General features: G+C 41.0%; 1 protein-coding gene across 5 annotated transcripts in view; it reads right to left on the reverse strand.

Annotated features, from left to right (window-relative positions):
* Positions 1-17,018: 17,018 nt before the first annotated feature.
* Positions 17,019-21,903, reverse strand: part of LOC148832802 (uncharacterized) — a 76,424-nt gene continuing 71,539 nt past the window's right edge. For all 5 annotated transcript variants that reach the window (XM_088918487.1, XM_088918489.1, XM_088918490.1 and 2 more), the window contains one exon: positions 17,019-17,129. The gene's annotated coding sequence lies outside the window, so the exon portion shown is untranslated. The remainder of the gene's footprint in view (positions 17,130-21,903) is intronic.

Genomic DNA, 21,903 nt, shown 5'->3' on the forward strand with positions numbered 1-21,903 from the left:
TTAACCAAACAAAGAAAATGATCTTTTTCAAAATCAACAGCTCATTTTACTATCAGGAATAATACAAGTAATCTTACTGTTATGTTAATTAGCAATTATTACCCTCATGTACAGTACAGGACTACACACACAAACACAGAGAACTCGGGATACTGTACATATCATTACACCGTCTTACAAGAAACCAGTAGATGGAAGCAGGAAAAGGCCTTTAATTTTCTTTGAGATACTGTATATAGATATCTCTAGCAAAAGAAACCACAAATTGTTTTGTTTGACTGCAAATAGTGTTGATACAGATCAATATTCTTCAAGAAATTTCAGTTGTATTCCATTGCACAAAACGTAATGTTCTTGGAGCAACACTTGTCTAGACAAGGCCACAAAACAACTCAGTGGCCTTAACAAATTTTCATCTGATCTTATCCAAAGGCATTCAATTCTCTTACCATCTCCACTCAATCAAATTGCATATTGGCATGATACCCATGAACACGAGTAAGGTGCTAGTGAGGCTTAATATAATTTAACTCTTAATTCATCTGGGAAAAGTCTATTGCCATTAAAGCTGATTCAAGCTCTCTAGCCTAAAGAAGACAAATTCTTATTTAGCTATCTAGCTTAGATTACTAGCACTAATCCTATAATATTAAGGGAGGGACTGTGATTGTCTCTCTGTCCAAAAATTAATCCTGAGAAAGTGTCGTAACATTTAGCTGTTTACTAAACAAAATATGTATGATACCAGCTTCTTTTCAATGTCTTCTAACATCATAATCGATCTCCATTCACACCCCCACCTCTGCTTCAGTGTCCTGATTAGGACCTTATCTTCCCCATTCTTGTTAATGTTGACAAATACTTTAAAGTGTAAAGACTGTGATGTCTAATTCCACACCAGATTCCACAGACTCTACATATCTGTGATGAAGGAACGTAGGCCAAAGTCCCTTTACTTTGTCAAAAAATGTTAGATCACTGGTCCTGCAACATATTAGCACTGCTGTTTCAGCCTCTTACCAGGTGCACTGATTTCACTAATGTCAATACCTCTTAAATGTTGTTCATTTCATACCTGCTCCAATTATGTGTTCAAACCTAATGCCTGCAAGATCAAGTTCATTGCAAGAGATGCTTTTATGCAATGTCTCACTTCACATTTACAAGATTTCCTCCAGAAACATCACATTTAGCACTTTGGTTACTACAGAATGGCTACAATAGCCTGTTAAAACAAAATGTCAGCCAAGAGCAAATGAGCAAACCCCACCAAGTAAAACAATATGCTCCCCCTTCTTTCTGGCTCTAGTCAGAGTGTAGTTCCTGGAGACGTACTGAATTATCTCTAAATTTTATTCAACAGAATGCGATGCTAGGCCTCCCTCATTATCATATGATCAATCAAGCTCTGTCCAAGACATTACTGTTTTGAACTGTTTAGACACTGTTAATGGGCCATAGATAACAATAGTGGCAACCTTAAAAAAACAGCTATCAAAAACTGTTTTGTTGCAATTACAGTATGAGCTTTTCGGCAATGTCTGGAAAGTTGTTATGCTTAATCTATAAAACTGCTACATGTTGGCTACTAAACTTGGATTTTAATCAACCACTTGGCAGGCTTTGCAAAAATCTGGCAACAGGTGAACATAACTGCGGGGCCTGTCACATAATCTTTGATTCTGCTGTTGATGTAAAGGACTTGCTCAGCTTGCATATGAAAAAAATGCAATTCAAATCTTTAATCAGAATATTCAAGAACTCTCAGGTAAATTATAAAACAACAGACTGTACCTTGTGTTGCTGTATATAAAAACAATTTAATGTTTGTTGTTTTAGGCACAACAAATTGGATAATTACTGTTTTAGCCACAGCAATTTTCTATTTCTTCCAGCTTGGATGGGTGGATTTTACTGCTTCAGTGCATTGAAGGACCTATTACAACTGAAATGCACCTGTACAAACAGACTTCAGCACTGAGTGCAGCACATCATCAAAGATTCACTCAATGGACTTAAATTTAAATATAAGATTTAGTGCTTTTTAAAAATTAATATACAGCTGTGAGTTCAGAGTTATCCAAAAGTTTAAATTTCACATTATAGTATCTTATGCTGTACATTAAATCAAAGGGCCTTCTTTGCGTTTTTGTACAACTGCCCTTTGGTCTTTGGATGTCAGACATAGTCAGACCATTATACTAATTTCTGAGCAAAAACCAATATAGTACAGTATACCCTAACTGTAAGTCAGCCTTCATGGGGGAAGGGACTGAGGCATAACGAACTCCATGACATATAAAAGTGCATATCAAGAAGGGGATGGAAATAATAGAGGACAGAAGGAAACAAAAGCCAGACTGGAAGAAAACTGCTGTGAGGTTGATTCCTCCTTCACAGACCAGAACTGCAGAGCACTGAAGAAACCGACACCATGCCTTAAACAAGGGACTGTTATTTTATATTTGTTGAATTACTGATTTCCTTTCTGTGGTATCCACCAGGCTAGAGAGATCTCTCCTTTTGGTAGTGATGAATTTGAATAGGAACATAGGTTTCCATTTATTTAGCATCTGGTTTAGAGAGAAATGCCATCCCAAGTAGGCTCTTTTACTGGATGACAGACAGATTCCCTATTTTCCTTATGCAGTTGCCAATTTTATGTTTACGCAGTAAGCAAAACTTCGATACACAGATTTGTAAATATCTGTACATACGTAGTGATCTTTGTCTATCTCTAATTTTAATGTAAATGGATATTTGTCCTTTTTAAGTTTTGTCACTTGGTTATTTATTACGACACCATGCCAGCAAAACAAAGAAAACACTGTTGAATGCTTGGTACTCCTGCACAACAAGTATGATTGTTCATCTTTGTAATTATTCTTGCATAACTGGCTAGTGTCAGGACCCGATTAGATATTTTGATTCTCATAATTGTAACCTCCCTTTACTAAATTATTCACACCACCTCTTACTATTATACCCTACTACTTTCATAGTTAGATCCCTTATTTGCAACAATATAAAACACAATGCTTTCCTGTGATATGGTCAACATAGACGATGAGTGTGGGATGCAATTTAAGCAACACCAGAGCCACACTGCCACGGACACTTGGCAGGGAGATACAGTACCCTAGGACTGGATTGACTAACCCTGGACCTGGATGCTCTTGCTATGCTAAAACCAGAGGTAGCCTTAGAGCTACATAGAGCAGTGCAGACCTGTTAGCTAATTATTTAATTCATTTGGACAAGTACCGCAAGAAAATAGTTAAAGGTATTAAAGTATAGCACTTTATAAATACAGGTTTCCACAAGTCGCTTGCTGCTCATGGTGTTTTCAGAGTTACAGTGTTAGTAGAAACATTGTGTGCTTGATTACTTGTCTCTGCTGCATTATAGAATAATACCAGAAATACTTTTCATCTTGAAAACAATATGGTTTTCTGAAGGGTGATAAAGTTTGACTGAAATCATACAGAGGGACAATTCTTAAGAAAGAAGTGCACGTCATTTCCCTTGGCCTTTTCTTAATTCAGTCCAGAAACAGAATCCCCACTAGAGTGTGCCACAGTCAAAACAAGCCCTGTACTGTACAGTACATGGAGCTCACATGAGTCAGGAGAACAGGGTTGTGTGTCTGTATACTGTTGAGCTCTATGACTGAGCGAAATGAATGCAGACTGGAGTAGCAGTGCTCTCTGCAGTAAAATGATAGAAGTTGCAAGAAAGAGAGAGAACTAACAGGGCTGTTAAGAACACCATTATATTTGCAACACATCACAGATTCAGTGTTTTCTTAATGAGAATGTCATGTTCTGTAACACCTTTCAAAAAGCTTATTAATAAACCAGTTTAAATGTTTTGCATGAGTTAAGTTTCCTTTGAAAGAAATGGGGCACAACAAGCATGCCAGAAAGTGCTTTCTGAATGAATATAACCCTAGATATCATAATAGGAAGCAAGTTAGACTGCAGGACAGAAAATGGAAGACATCAGGAGGGACACAGCATACAATCAGAACCGGGCAGCATACAGCACGCATGTTTAAAGCACAGACAGCACAGGTAGACAAGACACAGACTCCTTAAGCATATCTGGGCAGCAGTGAGCATGCAGGTTAGAGCACAGGCAGTAAAGACCGGAAGGATAGCTCAGGGAGATCACAAAAAAACAGACTGGAGAGCAGGACAGGAGACAGCACATAGGAGACAGACAGCTTTGAGAGATCAGAAACAACAAATGGGTTTGACCACAAACAGAACAAGCAGTCAGGGAACAGTCCGGTCAGACGACAGCAATAACTGGAGGTTTCAATACAGACAAGATAGGACACAGTTCAGTCATAAATGGTTTAGAGCACATGTAGTCAGGAGACAAGCAGTCAGCTCAGAGCTCAGAAACAGCAAGTAGGTTACAGCGAAGATAATACAGACTGTCAATGGCTAGACAGTTACAGAAGGAAATGTTACTAGGGAGGACCTCACTTCCACTGGAACAGGGGTCAGATCATAAGACTGAAGTCAAAATGTTTTAAAATGCAATCGATATCATTTTTACTATATATGGTTTGAAAAGCTGAGAGAATAGCCAATGAAATCAGCACAGATAGTGGGGATTAACCCACCCCTGATACCCGACCCCTGATGAGCTTCTCACTCACTCCTTTACAGGGGCTTCTAATAGATACACCTCTACAAAAGCTCACCAGGATGTATTGTAATGGTAATTTTGCACTTCTACCACAACCACAAGTAATTTACCTTCTAAGGACCTTCTACAAATTCAATGTTTCACTACACTAGATCATGATAAGCCACACTATATATCTAACACAGGAGCACTGTGTAGTTGGATAATGGATAATTTTATTAATGGCAAAATCACAAGGTAGCATAGTAAAAGCCAGAAACTAAGCTAACTACAGAACTCTTCAATCATAGTCTTTGAAGCTCTCGTTGCCCAACAGCTTCTGTTGAAGATGACCTTTTATTTCAAACTTTAGTTTTTCCCTTTTTGGCTCTTAGTGAGTTGAAAGGGATTCCAAAATGGCTTTAGCATATCATATATTGGGCTTCAAAAGTTCGCTCATATCGGCTTATATTTTGGAAGAGCAAGAGCTTATTTCATTTAAGAACTTACAGTGTGAAACACAGACATTCTCAGCTATGTTCGTTAATTGGTGAAAAGCTTTTTAGACAACTCCTGGAGGGCAAGAATTAATCAGAACCTCAACAAAGCCACAGATAATGGGGGGGGCCCTTGACACATAAAGCTCATATGGTCCTGTTTCTCTTTAATCCCACAACCATCAAGTTGTACTGTAGCCAATCAACCTTCACTGCAAGTCATTAGGAGATGGGAATAAACCAGAGCACCTGGCACAAATCTATAAGGATGTTGACAGAACTTGCAAACTCTTCCCAGAGAGGTACCAAAAGCTGGAATGAAGCTCAGGACCCTGGGTTTGTGAGGCAGTTCTGCCATCTACCACATCAGTGCTGGCCAGAACAAATTTCGAAAGATACCACAGACCAGTGTTTACAAAATGTCTCAGCACCAAGGTTATTTCTGAGACTGAGTAGTAGAAAAAAAAATGTACTGTATAATCCAAGGGTTTCTTCAATAAGATAACAGTAATTAGGAAATAACTAAAAAAAAACATTCTGACAAGACATTCAGGTGTTGCTAGCTAGGAAAGAGACAACCCTTCAGAAGGCCACAGCCTGGCTGGCATTCATTCCACTTGAGTTCACTGACCTCATTTTCTTAACTGGACCAATGTAACCCTTCCCCAGAGATGAATTAAACCTGCTACCACAGCTCCGGAGGAGCCGAGTCAGAGGAACGCTGGTAGAAGTGCAAACATTGCCACACCAATCTCCTGAGGGCTGTGAGATGGAAGTGAGGTGAGGGCCAGGGAATCCCCATACTTACATTCCCACCACCAGGCACATGCTTGATATTGTCCTTGGAGCCACAGCGCGAGGTGACATGGCTGAAGTCCAGCTTTTTGGTGATTATCTGAACCTACAACAGAGCAGCACAGCAAAGAGGATATGGGGTCACCGGGCGGGGCAGGAGGTTAGAAGGAGGGAGTGACAGTTGAGGGAGCAGAAAGCATTCTACAGGCTTCAAACACTCTTTAAGCTACACCACACGTACAGTCATACCACTCGGTCGTCAGAGGACCATCGGACTCCAGGAGGCAAATTCTCAGTGTTTCTTTCACCTACTAACATCAAACCATTGCTGATTTGATGCCATTATTATTGCCTTTAATTTGTTTAATGTAAAACATCAGAAGTCAAAGAGGTCAGATAGGCTGAATGATGTAATTACATTTGGAATGTATTATTATTAATAATAATAAAAACACACTACTTGGTACAGTATAAGATGCGTCAATGACGGTCTTCTTCGCTCCCACCAGAAACCTCAGGGGATTTACAGATAGAAAAATAAAGAAACACATACAAAATATTCCCCTCTATCCCCAACATTTCACCTCTACAAGCTTGCAGAGGGGCCACAGGTTCAAGGCTTTAATTTGAATTCAGAGCAGTGAGGGCTCACTGTCACCTTACTTCACATGTCTCTCCACAAACAGGTGAACACATCCACTCACTCTGTTCTGTCTACCTGTCTGTCTCCTTCTCTCTTACCTCTTTTCTCTAGGTCATCTGCCTCCTTAACATTCCTTCTCTCACTCATTTCCCTCTCAGCTACAGTAGATAAAGTGTTACTAGTATCATGCATGGTGTCAGGCGGTTCGTCCTGGGACAGAGCAAACTTGCAGCATAGTGGTAAAAACTGCTGTCAAAACCCATGTTTTCTCTTCTTCTCTCTCCACAGCCACTGTTTAAAACCGCAAAAGATCTCTGTGGCTTGGCTCTGACTGTCATTCCTAAAAACAGGGCACCTCATTCATCTGTTGCCACTATGGCATCCATTATGTGTGTCACACAACCCCTGTGAGTGTCTACTACCATGTCTGCATCAATGCATCTGGTAGAGTCTGTGCTAGTGGGTGTGCACAGCTGTCACACAACTGTGTGTTTTGGTGTATTTCTGTGAATTCCACCTATGGAGTAGGAAGGGGTGAAAAACTCAACATACTTTCTGACAGTAAATCAAAAATATTGCGTGGAAAAGAGAAATTAAAAAAAATAAAAGGAATGCAGAAACATGACAATGAGCACTCAACAGAGACAGAAAGGGAAGATTAAGATTCAGGAAAGGACAGTTCAGAGACATATAAGGAAACCGTATAGAGAGACAATACAGGAGAATGAGAAAACAATACTGCTAGAGACATGCAGAGGGAGATTTGGAGAGACAGTCCATGAGAAATAATGAGAGTCAGAGAAATAATGGCAAGCTCAGATATGGTGAGGGTTTTGAAGAGACGCAAAGCAAGGGGGATGTCAGCAGAGCATGCGAGATTCTCTGAGAGTCAGAGGATAAAATGCAGAGCAAAAGAGAGCTTGAGAACTAAAGAGAGATTGCAATCAAGAAAGGCTGAGGCACAGGTGTGTCTGTGAGTGCAGGCAGAGACACTAATAGGTAGACAGCTCATAAATAGAGAGGAGAGAGCAATGAAGGACTGGAGAGACACAGAACAGCAGACAGTTTAGAAGAGAGAGCTGAAGATGACAGGGAGGTGGCGATGAGACGGACTCACAGTCCCCTGGCTGCTCTCTTTCTGGGGACCCCGCGACACAGGGGCAGACACCATTCGCTGCCCTGCCAAACCCTAAGGAGACAACAACCCCCATCAGATGGGGGGGGGCAGGAAGGGCATTACAGAAGAAGGGCAACAACTGCGCGATACACATGAGAGCAGTCAGATCAGCAATATAGAAGAAGAGCAAAAACAGGGAGAGGCAAGAAAGACAAAATGGTGATAGAGAAAGAGGAGAGGAGCATGTGGGGGGGCAATACAGAAGAGGAGAGAAAGACAGGTGAAGGGATGTATAATGAAGGAAAGACTGGGGTTGACAAAAGGATTATAAAAAGGAAAATAATGAGAAGGGAAGACAGAGGCCGTGCAGAATCTACACCCTTGGGACACAGCACCTGCTGCTGTTAAGGGTGCTAGGACAGCGACCAATGCCCCTTCTTCCCTCACAGAAAGTGAAGTGATAACAGGACAGATGCATGAGAGAACTGGCCATGCCGGGCCTCAGCAACCACCCAGCACTTGGTAAGTTTTGGTAAAGCACAGAGTAATAACACATCATAACAATTAATATGTCCAAACTCAAACAGAGACAGTAATATATTGTTCAAGGTGCTGTGGAACATACTGTAATACTGGATAAGCCTGCCTGTTGACCGTAATGTAGCTGAGTTCCACAAAGAAGGGTGTACTCACTGCAGAAAGCGTTAACTGTCCAGTGATGCAATTAACACACAATCCTTCTGCATTGAAATAAAACAAATCACTACTGAATTTGTTGTGCCGATCTTACAGAGCAGGAGGTGTCGTAATACAGTGTGTGAAAGTGATTTCCTTGCAGCTCCCAGTTACATCCGTGGTCTGAAGATTAACGGATCACACGGATTCATGAGGAACATCACTCCAGAAGATTAAATGTTCCAACAGATACTGTGCCTTCATCCTGCTAAATCTTAACAGATCACAAATTGTATAATGAGCAAGTGAGAAGTGCCAGCTACTGTAGAAGGAAACAACTACAGCCTTTGAAGACTGACCATCATCCCCCTGTTGCAATCTGTACTATGTGTGCAGAGCAGTAATACACTTTCATACTGTAATAACGTTATTGGAAAAGGGTATTAAACATTAATTTTGAGCAGAGGCCCAGTAGGAGAGACACCATCACCCTGCTGCAGAAAGGGCCCTACCTTCCCCCCTCCAGGCTGGTGCTTCATGTTGTCGGTGGAGCCGACTTTTGAGCGGACATTCTTGATGTCGTGTGTGGGAGCTGTGGCAGGCCGCACGGGCATGCGGGGAGCTGGGCTAGTTTTAGGGGGTGCTCGGGGTGTGGCTGGCTTCTTCTCGGCAGAGGCGGTGGTGGGGGTTTTGGGGGTGCGGCTACGCGGAGCAGGAGTCACCCCAGGGGTGCTAGGGGTGGTGGCATTGCTCTTGGTCGGGGTGGTCCTGGGACGGGTGGAGTCACCTAGGGAAGTGAAAGAGACTGCGAGTCAGTTACAGCTCAGAACTGTACCATCGCACAGACCAGCTGCCTAGACTTAATAACAATCGATTTGTTTACAGTCTCGTCAACTACAAACTCAATCAAATATGTAAATCCCACCCCATTTAATCTTTCCTTAGATCTGCGCTTTCAAAACTGGTATGTAACTTTAAAATCAATAATGCAAGATACTGAAGATTTTAAACAGCAAACTACAAAAAGAGATATTAAGAGGTTTCAGGTACAGCCTCACTTAGCATCTGAGATCTGATGAGATCAGGCAACAAAGTGCCAATCTTTGCATTCTCCCTTACTCCCGCTGTCTAACACTCTGGCAAAGTAACACGGCTGACCTGGGTTCAGGATGGTTGTGCTTTATGTGGCAGCAGGAACAGGCTCATTACAGAAACACATTCCAGAAAATAAGAAGGGGGATTGATCTCATAAAAAAGGTTGAAAACCACTGCACTTTGGTGACAAGTGAAGATTTTCCTTCCTTCCTGTGAAGTGGTGAATACCTTTTAGGAAGCTACAAGTGTGTCCATTTCAAAGTACTCACAATCTTAAAAGAAACACTAGAAACAGTCTTCAGTGCTTTTATAAAGCCTGTATTTCTCATACTGTCCACTGGAGGGAGCCTGTGTATAAACTCCAGGTTGAAACTCCAGCTGAAGCTGCCGAAAGACCTGAGTTCCTACAGGCGTTTGCTAGTCTTATCTTTGAAACCTAGCTGTTTTACCTTTTATGTCTCCTAAGAGAATTCAATAAAAGCTTAATACTTTACAAGAAAAAGGCATTGATTTATATTTTTACCAAAGAATAACAGTCATACAGTATCTCTGTCTTTTGCGGTAATTTTTTATATTCCTAGAACTGCGGATTTCACAAGCGGAGAAAGCCCAGCGAAAAGGGGTGTTACCTGGTGGTGTTTTCAAGGTGCTGGGCTTCTTAACCTCTCCAGCCTTGGCGTCAGTCTTGACTTCAGTCTTGATGGCTGCAGAGGAGAGACAGTATCACTGCTTCACTTATTCAGCTTTTTAAGACTATGAAGTCTAAATTGGAAGTATTAGTACAACAGAAATAACTGGGGAAAAATTATACCCCAGTGTATCCATCTACAAGGCCAGACTACTTAAAGGAACAAGTAAAGCCTTCTTCTGATATAAGGACCCGCAGAAGGCTCGACAGCCGAAACATTGTGTTTCCTTTCTTCTCTTTTCAGCATGGAATAAACCTATTACTTGTTCCTTTGCAGCCTACGCATGCTGATGCAGGTACCCACCTTAACTACTTCAGCCTACTTAAATACATGGAGAGATGTTAAAATGAATACTGAAATTAATCATTTGCAATTTGCCTATCAGAATAAGTTACAGAAACATTATAAAGGTCATGCAGTAACATTCAAATTCAGCTAACATTAAATGAACATTAAATAAGTATTTTCTTGGTATGGACTGAATAGAGCCAATAGTAGAAAATTAACTTCTGAGATTTGGCATAAGCTGACATTATCAGTGTGTGACATCCTCAGTTTCTCTGTGTCACTCAGAAAAGTGCATGTGTGTCAGGTCAGATGTGACCGCTCGAGTTCGTTGTGGTCACTCACAGGTGGGGCGCCGGGGTGGGGTAGCACTGGCGGTGGTCCGGGGTACTGTTGGGGCCCGGGGAGCCCCGGGTGATTTGGATGGGGCTGTTGAAGAGGTATTCTTCGCTGGTGGAGCTCTGGCTGAGGGAGTAGCACTGCTTGCTTTGGGTACTGGTGGGCGCTTTTCTGGACTGCGACTTTCAGGCAACTGACAAAGAGAGAGAGAAAAGGTGTGAGGGAGAGCAGAGAGAGGGAGAGGGACGGGGACACAGAGACCAGCATGGAGACGCACTCATGTTTCTGGGCACCTTTTTGCCACACACGGCAATACCGACTGCCAACACACAGGCAAATGTAACTAATTCCCTGCCCCTAAGATCTATGCCTTCTTGCACACTGCCTCCTCCTCTCAGTCCCTCAGTTATGACTACAGGACTACAAAGCCACCCTTCAAGAACCTCAGCTCTAACCAGAAGCTAAATCTGACTTCTACTGTAAGCCCGTGTAATTGACTGACCTTCAAACGTAGCTGTTCTCTGTTTAAAACAATCCTTTTTCACATTCTCTATATTTTTACTCATTACTAAATACTTGTGTTAGTTTATAGTTGTATTTTTGAATATCCGTACCAATTGGGGGACTTTGTCTTAAGTTGAGGAGGCCCTCAGGCTATAGAGGCAGAAATAAGATTAATAATATAAGAATAAGAAAAGTGAATGTAAGCATCTCAGTGCTAAAGACCTGCAAAGGCCTTTTTCCAACCATTATGTCAAATATTTGCTGTCTGTGAGCTACATTTTAGCTCCGTTTTAAAGTTTAAACAATACTGCTTGAAAATATGTATTGGAATTCATTGTACATTAAATCTTAAGGATTGGTTTGAGGCCTGTGACAAACAACTACACTTATCAGACTAATGAAGTAACTGATAGCTGAGGTAGAATGTAAGGGAGCACACCGATATTTCTTTAGCTCACCAGCTATTCGGCTGGTGCTGTGACACTAATGTCTAAATACACACATATGATGACTACTGCTTCTCTTTCTGTGAAGAGGAAAAAGTCTGCAAATACAGAAAGCTGTCTGTCACCTCTGAAAAATGTGCAATACAACTTGTGATATAAATACTTTATAATAATTGCTAATATTTGCTTACACTTATATAGCGCTTTTCTGGACACTCCACTCAAAGCACTTTACAGGTAATGGAGACTCCCCTCCACCACCACCAATGTGAAGCATCCACACTATGGATGTTGCGACACTCACCACACACCAGCTATCAGTGGGGAGGAGAATAGAGTGATGAAGCCAATTCATAGATGGGGATTATTAGGAGGCCATGATTGGTAAGGACCACTGAAAAATTTGGTCAGGATGCCGAGGTTACACCCCTATTCTTTTCAAGATATGCCCTGTGATTTTGAATGACCACAGAGAGTCAGGACCTTGGTTTTACATCTCATCTGAAGAACGGCACCTTTTTTTTACAGTATAATGTCCCCGTCATTATACTGGGGCATTAGGACCCACACAGACCTCAGGGTCAGTGCCCCCTACTGGCCCCACTAACACCTCTTCCAGCAGCAACCTTAGTTTTTCCCAGGAGGTCTCCCATCCAGGTACTGACTAGGCTCACACCTGCTTAGCTTCAGTGGGTTGCCAGTTGTGAGATGCAGGGTGATATGGCTGCTGGCTACAGTATATAAAAAACTCATCGTTAGCTTGTAGTTTTCTAGTTCCTGTAGTCTTATTTATCAATATAAACTTATTCATCATTCAATATGTTTCGTCCTTGGATAGTATAATGTAAACACAATCAGAGAAATACTTCCAGGCTGTCCTTGCCATGAGCAGACATTGTATCAGGACTTTAATGAACAGGCTTTTCTACATGATGTGGTTTTAATAAACTGGAGAAAAAATGTTCTCATTATTCTCCTAGTCTCCTCACTTAATGAAGCTTAGAATTTTAATAAAGGTTATTTTCTCAATCTCATCAATGTGCAAGAACCAGCTATGAGATTTACTATTAGAACATCATGATGGCCCTAAGTTTAGCCCTGTACAATCACTGTTGATCATGCAAAAGAAAATAACTTGACTGACTAAGGCCTCTAAGAAACCCACCGACAAGCCTTCAGACAAATTAGAAATATCTGCACACAAACCATTAAGAACTCTAGAGTAAGCTATTGCAACTATTAATTCTCTCAACTGTTAGTACTAAGAAATGTGAGAAGTTGGTTTTAAAATTGTGAAGAATACACCACTACCCTCTCCTTTGCTTGTTTCAACCGCTCCGGGTGGAGCGGTGGCTCTGTGGCTAAGGATCTGCGACTGTGGCTGGAAGGTTGCCTGTTCAATTCCCACAGCCGGCAGAGGAATCCTACTCTGTTGGGCCCCTGGGCAAGGCCATTAACCCCAGCTGCTCCAGGGGTGCTGTACAATAGCTGACCCTGCGCTCTAACACCAAGCTTCTCTGTGTCTCATGGAGAGCTATCTGGGGTATGTGAAAAAAGATGAATTCCTAATGCAAGAAATTGTATATGGCTAATAAAGTGATCTTAAGATTTTACAGTATTACAAAAACAGGGTTCTTATAGACTGAAAATAAGTGGTTAAATCGTTTAACAAACATTTAATGCCTGTTGTGTGTCTGACAAGTATGTACATAATAATGACGCTTATTCAGCTCAGTTCTACATTTAGATTCCAAAATCTATACAGTTTTATGATACAGCCCTCAGTCACCTAATATGAAGTACTGGGTAAGCTTTGTAAAACTGATATTAATAATTTTTGGTATGGTAGTTAGTATATATAGTATGTTTTTTTAGAAAAATATGGTATTTTTTATAAAACATGCTGTTCATCTAATATTCACTCTGTTGACCCATTTACTCAATCTCTCTTTTGAACAGCTGAAATCCCAGCAGACTGGAAGTCTGCCCTTGTTATGTCTCTCTTCAAAGGGGATAAAAAAAATAATTTCCTAACTGCTATATCTATTTGCCTTGACTTTCAAAAAACATAAAACAAAAAAACTTTTTGGCAAGCGGTTAAGCTCATTTCTGGGACAAATTTATATAAATCTGAAGCGAGGTCTGGATTTTGTTTTGGATGCATCATCTGTCTCATAAAACTGGATGGATGTTGTACAGCAGTCTTAAAAATTGCCAGTTGCTTAAAGTTACTGTAACAGCTATTCGACAAAAATCATACTTATGCATATTTTTTCTAATTACTATTTTTAATCACAAAACTCGTATTTTTGGCCTTGATATGCAAACACTTGCATTTTTACAAATTATCTGCAAAACTGTATACAGTGTGCACAACTGCATAATATCTGCCAGTATAGGGAGTCCCACAAGGTTCCCCATCTATATCAATAGTAGCACTCAGGCTACTATTAGACAGCTCTCATGTCCACCTCAACACCAGTGACACCATCTCATACTTAGGTGAACTTCATGTTCAGTAATGGTTAATATACTGTGCAACCTAGTTCAGAAACAAATCAGAAGGTCTTATAGGAATTGTGTCTGTTGTTAAACACTGCCAAAACTAAATTTAGGTTTAGAGTTGTACTTTAAGTAAGACTGTACTGGATCAAGACATGGTTTATAAATATCAAGGCATGTGGTTAGTACTTAAATTTAAAACTCACTCTGATAAACTCAAGTAAAGACTCAAGTCTAGACTTTTGTTCTTTTGTCGCAACAAGTCTGGTTTTACACATTTCTCTTGACATACACTAGTTCAGATGCCTGAATTCCCCATCTCAGACAGTGGTCATATATTTATAGAACAGCATCTAAAACTGCTTTACTTGCGGTCTTACACTTGACTGCCATTAGATGAAACACTGAGCCCTCTACTGTATTCACTGTCCTCTTTATTCATTGACTGACTGACCCTAAATTGATACTTGACTAATGTTTCCCTGGGCATCATCCTAAAAATTAAAATATTGTAGTTTTATCACACTGGATCTACATACAGTAAGTCATTTCCTTATGCAGCTGAAATTGAATGAACTATTCTACAAATTGAGCAGAAAACTGTCCGACTGTATCTGAGGAGGTTTTCAATTTTATGATTACATCTTTCTTGACACTTGCAACTGTTAATCCTGCTATATGATTTATATTTTGTTGCTCTTTGCTTTCTTTCAGTACTTTGACTTCAGTGCAACTGGATTAAGCCTCTAAGCCATTTTATCTTTATAAATGAGAATCTGTTCTCAATGGATTTATCTGGTTAAATAAAGGATTATTATTTCTGTCACTATTAAAATAATGGACAGTTTTCACAGAGCCTTACTACAATAGACTATAAAGGTGTTATGATTTGTAACAGAAAACACTGATAACAGTTGTTTCATATGATCATACTCTAGTGTGATGAAATTCAGTGAAAGCATGATACAAGTGCAGGAAAGCAGTTTTCTTCACATTTTGAGTATCCCGCAGATAACAGCAACCTCTGTGTAGGGAGAGGGATCGATCAAAGAAGACGGGAAGGAGGAAAACTCACTATGTGCCACAACCGACAGCAGTTCCAGGGCTCTTGGGACAGAGGCATGAAAGAATAGATGGGCAGAGAGTGGGTAAAAGGAGAGCACAGGCTCACAGGCTGAGAACTGGGTTGTGATACTATGTGGGCCAGGGTAAAGACTGTAGTAATATACAGTATGACTTGTCCCAGGGCATATAGTTGCAGAGGTGAGGAAAAAAGAGCAAGGGGGGGAGAAGATCTTCCTGCTAAAAAGGATGGCAGGAAGAGAGGAAGAAATGGAGGGGAAACTCACCTTGGCCTTTCCCTCACGGGGTGTGGTGGAAGCAGGGCGCGATGCCCCTGGTGTGGGTCGTTTAGTGCTAGTGGTTGGGGTGGTTGCCGTGGTGCCAGGGGTTTTTTTGATAGGGGGGGAGGCAGAAGAGGAAGAGGTGGGGCGTTTGGGAGTACCCCCGGTAGCCAAGGAAGAGGGCCGTGCCTTGACTGAGCTTGGCTTTGGCGAGGGTGCAGCGGCTACCCCTGCTGCAGGCTAGGAGATGGAAAGCACACAAAAACAAAAATAAAATAACACAAACACAGGTAATGATATGACAGCGTGGCAAAGCAGCATAAGCAGAGAACAAAATGACAAAAAAAAACAGCAGAAAGCAGCTGTCACAGAAGACTAGAGAGCCAATCAGAGGCCCTGAGAATCACGGAAAACCATATTATAGACACACTGTACATTTAACTCTAATACAGTCAAACCCCCATCACAGTGGTTCAAATCATGCTGATAATGATTTACTAATGATTGGTGACTAATCTTTTAAAATTCTGATACCCAGCTTCACTTCTGTGGTAGAGCAGTTGATTCAAAATCTGCTACGCAGTCTACTTCCATTGTTTAGGATTAATTTAACCCTTTAACACTTGTGAAAATAGCATCAAAAAAAGCTTGTGATGTTCTGCCTAAGAGTGTGTATTGTAGGTCTAATTGCCTTAGAAAGTAAAAGTCCTTGATAACTGAAAAGAAGGCAGAATTGCTTCATCAATGTATTGCCAATACAATTTGAATGCTTGACTGTAATGTAAAAAAAAGACTGTTGAAAATATGAGGATATGGACCTGTGATCCAGATTTTATTATAAATGAGGGATTCTTGTCACCAATAACACTCTCAAAATCAAAGCTACACTGTTACACCGTTTCAACTTACAGTACATGTTCTTCAGGGGTGTGTCCCCTGAATAATTTATGGTTTGACTGTATATACAGTAGTTTACAGTACAAACCCATGCTGACATACATAAATACTGACCAACTGCCTATCCGCACCGAGACACCGTCCTTCACAACGACACACCAGCCATCCGCACCGAGACACCGTCCTTCACAACGACACACCAGCCATCCGCACCGAGACACCGTCCTTCACAACGACACACCAGCCATCCGCACCGAGACACCGTCATTCATAACGACACACCGACCATCCCTGTATACCCCGTGTTATTCCTAAACTCAGGGCCTCTTTCACTCTCAAGACAGTAGCAGACAAGGCAAATGCAGCTAATGAAGCAACAGTGTGGTGACCCCTCACCTCACAGAGCCTACCTTGGTCTTCTTCTCTGGACTGGGTGGAAGAGTCTTGTTAGGAGCAGCACTTATTCCGTTTGTCGCTGGGGCTTTACCGGCCTTCTCCACTTTCTGCGTTTTCTCGGCTTTCTCTACCTTGACCGGTTTCTCGGCTTTCTCTGCCTTATCTGATTTCTCGGCTTTCTGGGCTGCACTCTCCTCCTTTTCTGCTTTGTCTTGTTTCTCTGGCTTTTCCTGCTTGTTTTCTGGTGTCTGTGGCTTCTCTTCTTTCACTGTGTGAAAGGAAAAGACAGAGCTCAGTGATGAGAGTCTCTTACCATAGGAGAATGATCAAACCACTAGGGGACAATTCCAGCTTTGACAGAACTGGCGAGTGTCTGCACAACACAAACATGGTAAATGTCCCTCTCCGGGGACAATACAGAAATCACAGTCATTTCCAATACTACACAAAATCACCATCTGAAAGTGAGAAAACAGCAAGGGACATTTAAAACGAGGGCTTCGGCTCTGGACTAAGTGGATGTCAGCTTCTTCATCCAATAATTGATGGCTTCCAATTACATAACATCAACCTCGTTTTGTTTTAAGATTAGATCATTCATCATACAGTACACAGGCAATAGATAGTGGTCCACATATTCATTTGCAAAACAGCTTCCAATCCTTAGAACTTCCCAACCCATGTCATAACCACCACTATAGTTCCATACAAAAAATTATGACATTATACAGTATATATAGATGCACAATGAAAATGCAACTGTCAAAGCTTCATATCTCACTGAGAGGACAGGGTGAAGTGGGGAAGTATTTTGTTCAGTGGGGTAGCAGAACGATTTGGGGAACAAGTGTAAGTCTACAACTTAACACCTGGACAAAAGTCATCAATTTCCCTGCTCCAACGAGCCATTCCACACAGTGCTAAGATTACAATGGTACAACTTCAAGAAACACTGAGACCAATTTGAGACAACCATGACTGGCCAACCATTCCCATCTGCACGAAGCTGCACTGAAAGAGCAGCGGAACATCCCACAGTGTATCCAGAGCACGATCAGGTCTACACATCAACACCGCCAAGACTGTGTTAATGTGCAATGAGGTCATACAACAGTAACTGTGTTGTCTTTTCACTTAGTGTGTTCCATGGAAAAGGTCCCAGGACATCCACCTCTGTAATAACGTACTGTACTGTTGCTCTAAACACATAACTCTTTGAATGACGTAATGCCTCCAATTTTCTGTCCTTAACATTTTCTACAAATTCCCATTGATGCCCTATGACTTACTCCTGTAGTGTAGCTATACATGGCAATAAGGAGATGTCAGGAAAATGTTGTCTCTGCTGAGAGGAGGTTACAGGCTAAGAAGAAAAAGCTAAGAGCAAGGTTATGTCCCCTACAAGTACTATATCTGCCTTAGAGGACAGACAGTGCCATCTACTGAGAGCAAGTTTTGCCAAGATCATCTGTCTCTGAGCTAGGTATAACTTATATACTGCACTTCTCTTACATACTAACCATGATTTACCATAAGCTCTGCAAAGTACTTACAATATTAATTGCCGAAAGTCAATTTGTACAACTGTCTCTGCTTGTCTTCTGGCCTATTAATTTATCTGCCTAACGCACCTGTGTAGTGCATTAATCAATCTAAGACACTACACAACTGCAGAAGAATTGGAAAAACCAGCATCATGCAGAGCTCTTGTTTGTAATTCTATTCAGTGGGTGTCAGTCTAACAATTGACAGGAAAATGAGCTGTACGGCCCATTCTGTTCTGAAAGATCAAGTTTTCAGAACAGAAAGCTTAGACTCCTGAGGTGATGAGGGTTCACAAAAGATTCCTCAAAAATACAGGGTTCAGCTAGACACTTGCAGACAAAAAGCTAGGAATAGAACACAAGGACACGGCAACAGCTACAGACAAGAGGATCCTTACTACATTTTAAATTTGAGACCATTTAATGAATCAGATACTTGCAACCACTTGATGACTACACATCCTTTTATGGTTTATGTTTTTCCTCTATTAAACACAATACATGTCATGTGCTTAAATTTACCACACTCACCAAGTAAGCAGGTATACAGTTATACACCTACAGTACAATGCTGAGAAAATGTTTCTGAACCTCTTATGATTTTCACATATTTCACAAATCTTGAAACCTAAATCTTAATACTTGATCTAATAAATCTTAATCTTAATAATTGTTAACCTGATTAATCAAATGACACATAATGATCATCTTTCTACATTTATGCTCGAATGATGCAACATTTCAATATCCGTTGGTGACAAAGTATGTGAACCTTTACATTAACTGGTGGTACCCCCTTGAGCAACACTGACTGCAACTAAATGTTTTCTGTAACCGTTAATCAGTCTCTTGCACTTGTTTTGAGGAATTTTGGCTCATTCCTCTAAGCCTTTCAACTCTGTGAAATTTGAGGGCTGCCTTGCACAGATAGATTTCTTCAGGTCCTGCTTCAACATTTCGATGAAGTTAGGCCACCAGGCCATTGTAAAACACAGAACTACTTCTTCTGTGGCCATTATTTTGTAGATCTGCTTGTAAGTTTAGGATCACTTTCTTGCTGAAAGATGAATGTCCTGACATTCCCCTCTAGAATCATTAGATACAGTACAATGCAGAATTCATGGTTGTGTTGATGATGGCAAGTCATCCAGCTCCTGAGGCAGTAAGGAGCCCCAAACCATCACACTTCCAGCACCATGCTTGATTGTTGGGATGAGTTTCTTTTGTTGGGTAGCAGTGTCTGGCTTTTGACAAAAATAACGTTTCTCATTGAGGACGAAGAGTTTTGTCTATGACTCATCTGTCCAGTTCTGGTTTGTTCTGGGACAACTTTGGTAGGGCAACAATTCCTCGGTTCCCTGTAACTTCATGGATGATTTTCCACATTATTCTATAGATTTTGGTAGACCATTGCCACTAATAAGTACAGTGACTGTGGTCTTAAAATTTCTCCATTTGTAGACCTTCTCAGAACACCAGATGCTTAAAAAAACAGTTCTGTAACACTTTCCGTACTGATAAGCATCAATATTTTTTTTTCCTTAGATCATGAAATGACTTGTTTAAACACACCTGTATGGTGAAAATCAGATTCAAAATGTTTCTGATCTTTATATAGGATGGGGTCTTCCACATGTAACTGCCAATATCTACCTATTTTTTTAAACATTTGATTCTAATTATACCCTTAATTGAGCTAATGAAACTAGGGGTTCACAGACTTTTTCATATCCCCTAGACCCTAATTGTTCTTTTTTTCAAATTTGTGTTTCAAATAACATGGTTACTATAAATCCTACTGAATATTTACACAAAGAGCACTGTAAGTCTGGCCAAAGGGAAGGTGGAGCTACACAAACAAGCTCATTTCATTCCCCCCTAAACAAAATGCCAAGCTGCGTTTCAGCTGTACAAGCAGCTTACACGGAAGACCCTAACCACCTATACAAGAATAAGAATATAATGAAGGCTGCAGATAGGAAGACATTCACCTGGCCCACTGAGCTCATTTTACCTGCACATACAGGCGTAAAGTACCAACATCACCACCAGGGGGCAGAGCCAAGTCAGAGAAGCAGCTGTTTCTGAAGATAGCAGAAGACAGCAGCCATTTGAGAAGCCTGTCACATCCGATCGCTTGTTGAGCAGCAGAACAGAGAATGACAGAAACGATGACTGCAGCCCTGCCAAGATTAAACTCCACTTGTACACACTGAAGACCAAGTAGCACACATTCCAAAACAGTAGGTAGGAAGATCACATCCAGACTTACGTGTCTATTTCTTAGACCCTAGCTAAGTGAAGATGTGAGAGACCGTCTTCTTGGACAGTGGCTGCAGGGAGCGAACAGAACCCTGCAATGCTCTGGTCTGTCGCAAGAGCAAAACTCAATGTACCGAAAATGTCTCATGTGTGCTTTTCCTACCACAGCACATGTAAACTGTGTGACAGGACTGAGGTTTCAACAGTGTCTCTTCTGACACTGCCACCCCTCCCCCATCTTTCAGCATGGATAATAATGCTATTGCTACTCCTGTTATCCGTACCATCCAGATTCTGAGTGCTGACTCCTCTGGCTGTCTGCAGCTGTGCTGTTATCATCAAACAAGCAGGTCAGCCTTACTTCTGCATGCTTTTTATGCCTTGCTATCATGTCTAGCAGAATCAGAATAATGAAAGGCACAGCTTTCTTCAACACTCACCTCTTTCGCATCTCTCTTTGAATATGGAAGGATCTCGAGCTTAATGACTTCTCAGTGCAGAACCCAGTCTCCAGCCACACAAAGGGCCGCAGAACATCTGAAATGTAGCTTCTACTGAACTGTCAAGGACAGCAAGTTCTCCTAACTTTCCCTCTATAGCTCTGTTCACTTTTATAAGAAGCAGGACCTACCAGATTTGTTTCAAATCAAGAGCACTGAATCTAACACTGAGACACTGAACACGCTACAGGCCACCAGAACACGAACTCAGAATGTCCTTTTCTCTGTACAAAAAGATCATTTATTCACTCCAAGAATGAAAAATTTCAGCAATTATAATGAACCGTTACTGTACTTATCAAATTGCCTTCCACACTTTTGCACCAAGTTCACTGAACATACTTCAGATTGGCACCGAAAATAAGAGCAGCTACATTGAAAAAAATAATTGACCCATTCGACTTTTGAGCCTGTTAGGCAATGACGAGCCTAAAGTACTCGCTTCAAAATCGTGGCTGGGCAGCTTGTTCCAGATTCCCACAACTCTTTGCGGAACAAAGTGTTTCCTGTTTTCAAGTTTCAAATGCATTGACATGTAGTTTCCACTTGTGTTCTGTGGTTCATGTTTCTCTGTTGAATCATACGTTTAATACATTGATGTTGTCAATGCCTTTGAAGAATCTGACAACTAGAATCAGGCTGATTCTCTTTTTAAGATTAAAAATATATAGCTCTTCTGCGGAAAGATCCTGGTATCAATATGTTTTGTTTTAAACCAAACTGTACACAATATTCT

This window comes from Atractosteus spatula, chromosome 6 (assembly GCF_055471065.1).
Source record: "Atractosteus spatula isolate fAtrSpa1 chromosome 6, fAtrSpa1.hap1, whole genome shotgun sequence".
NCBI lineage: Eukaryota > Metazoa > Chordata > Actinopteri > Semionotiformes > Lepisosteidae > Atractosteus > Atractosteus spatula.